The sequence below is a fragment of the Engraulis encrasicolus genome, chromosome 20 (genome assembly GCF_034702125.1).
Source record: "Engraulis encrasicolus isolate BLACKSEA-1 chromosome 20, IST_EnEncr_1.0, whole genome shotgun sequence".
NCBI classification, from domain to species: domain Eukaryota; kingdom Metazoa; phylum Chordata; class Actinopteri; order Clupeiformes; family Engraulidae; genus Engraulis; species Engraulis encrasicolus.
In genome coordinates this window covers 31,201,198-31,203,697 of record NC_085876.1, presented here as the reverse complement: position 1 = coordinate 31,203,697, position 2,500 = coordinate 31,201,198, and the positions used below count along the sequence as shown (strand labels likewise).

At 39.6% G+C, this 2,500-nt stretch overlaps 1 long non-coding RNA gene across 3 annotated transcripts in view; it reads right to left on the bottom strand.

Annotated features, from left to right (window-relative positions):
• LOC134436522 (uncharacterized) overlaps positions 1-2,500 on the bottom strand; it is a 5,532-nt gene that overhangs the window by 2,652 nt on the left and 380 nt on the right. The window contains exons 2-5 of one of the 3 annotated variants that reach the window (XR_010032225.1): positions 1,679-1,709; positions 1,421-1,491; positions 587-652; positions 375-443 (exon numbers count right to left, since the gene is read on the bottom strand). This is a non-coding gene — a long non-coding RNA (uncharacterized LOC134436522). Of the gene's footprint in view, positions 653-1,420; positions 1,492-1,678; positions 1,710-2,500 lie in introns of all 3 variants that reach the window. The other 2 variants (XR_010032223.1, XR_010032224.1) reach the window with 2 other exon arrangements.

The following is a 2,500-nucleotide window of genomic DNA, read 5'->3' as shown; positions in this document are numbered from 1 at the left end:
ATTGGAATAAGGAAACCGTGGGATAGCTTGCTCACTTTCAACTGAAGCCTCTCAATGTCATGTTGAGCATAGCACAATGCATACAAACTAACTAGTGTCACACTCCACACTGAGTGTGGGAACACCAGGGAGGTAGTCATCAACACTTCTCAGATCAGATCATCTTGTCTCAGATAACTCCAATTCTAGTACTAAGCAACAATCTAATATTCACTGGTCAGAGTACGACAAAATTTAAATATAAAAATTCGAGAAGCAGCTCCTTCTACCACTGGAATATTTAGTCACCCCCTTTCAGGTAACAGCTAATTTAAAGCAGGAGTCAAGTTGTTAAGGTGCACTGGGTAGGGTTGTGGCCAAAGTGAATGCTTTACCTTGTGGACTTGGAACATTGCAGGGCATTGCAGTGGAACTGTGGTGATTCTTTTCAATTCACCACTGATCTGAAAAGACATAAAGAGCCCAAAGGATTTAACAATCAAATCATTAACATTAGGAGAAAGCCACACACACATTCAAGAAAGGAGATAAAATGCTGTAATTCACAAATCAAAACATTTAAGACAATCCGAATTGAATGTCTTACCTTGCAAACTTTGAACAGTGCAGGCCACTGTGCCAGAAGTCCTCAGAAATGGTGCATCTTGTACAACTTAATGAAAGAAAGAAAGAAAGAAAGAAAGAAAGAAAGAAAGAAAGAAAGAAAGAAAGAAAGAAAGAAAGAAAGAAAGAAAGAAAGAAAGAAAAGGAGAACATTTGTAACCTGTGCAGCATGAGTTCTGGAAATAAACTACTTAAAAAAATCACTCTCTGCGCCTTTAAAATCACAGACTGTATCATGATCTGCTTCAATTGTCATGGTACATGTTGGTGAAATTCAGATTTCCAATATTGAAGCCATGCATCCAGCCTAAAACCATGTCTGTCCCACTACCACTACTTGACCATGAGCATGGGACAGTTTACTTTGTACTACTCACTTGGTTAAGATCACACATGCTCGACACCATCCGAAAAAATGTGTTCATGTTGGTGTCATCAGACCACAGGACATGGTTCCAGCAATCCATATCTGAAGTCTGTTTGTCTCTGATGAAACCATGATGAACACATTTGCTTTATATTGTTTCAAGCATGTGTGATAGTAGCCAAGGGAGAAGTATAAAGAAAATAGTCCCATGTTTACGGGCAAAAATGGTGGTGGGACTGATTTGTTTTGGGATTCTATGAATGGCATCAACATTGGGAAGCTGACTGCCACCAAAAGAAACATGCATATGAATGTACTGGTACCATGACTACTAAGGCAGCTCATGATCCTCTCTATGGGGTTTTAACATGCATGGGTGTAACTCAATAGTAAAAAAGGCTTTCTGCTCAGGAACCATCAAGTAGACAGGCAAAAAATACAGAAACTTACATCAGCCAATTCAGCGTCAGTTGCTTGGATTGCAGGGGAACTGTGGTCATTCTTTTGAATTCAGCACTGATCTGAAAAGGCATAAAGAGCCCAAAGGATTGACAAATCATAAACATTAGGGAAAAGCCACACACACACACACACACACACACACACACACACACACACACACACACACACACACACACACACACACACACACACACAAAATAAAAACAATATAAAAACCTTAAAGACAATCAGCATTGAATGTCTTACCTTACAGACTTCGAACAGTGCAGCAGAAGTCCTTAAAGAAAGAAAGAAAGAAAGAAAGAAAGAAAGGAGGAATTGGTGAGGTTAAGCATTTAATACACAGCACAGGATTCGTGAATGAGGAGCATGCATTCTGTAAACTAGGCTACTTGTAAACAATGCTCCACTTAAAAGAGGAAGATATAGGCTAAGTAAAACGAGATAAGGCAGTGCATGCTTTGCATTGCACCATAAGTGCAAGTAAAAAAAAGTGATATGCACTTCAATAAATAGGATACTATTCCCACATGTTTCATCCAATTCCCTGTGCAAAGTTTAAATTCAGGTTATATGCACTCTATCTAGGTCGGTTGTTCTTTGACTTCGTGTGCAGGAAAGCTTACATTTGATTAATCTTCGGTTAAGACCACAAGTGCATGTGTGCATTAAACACCTGGGTTGGATAAGAAAAGAAAACTTTAAAAATAGAATACTTGGCTTAAAATGAACACACCGAAACGACGCCAGCCCTCTGTTCTCGTGAGCATGCAACGTGTTCGATCAAGTTCTAGTTCTGTGCATACCCCTCACCACCCCTCCCCCATTAACGGATCAGACCCTCCCGCGCAAATATAGCTATTAACTGAAGATAACCAGCTAGATTGTTGTACAGTAGCAGTTTTTACTACATCCTTTGAATATCCTAAATGTACATATTTTCCATTCTTTTCTAAAATGACATGGGGCATAGCCAACTGCATGTGTTTGCAGTGCACCTGTTACTAAGCAAAGAGCACTGCGCGGGTAAATGTAGTAGAGTCTAAGCTCAGCTTCCACACACAAAAG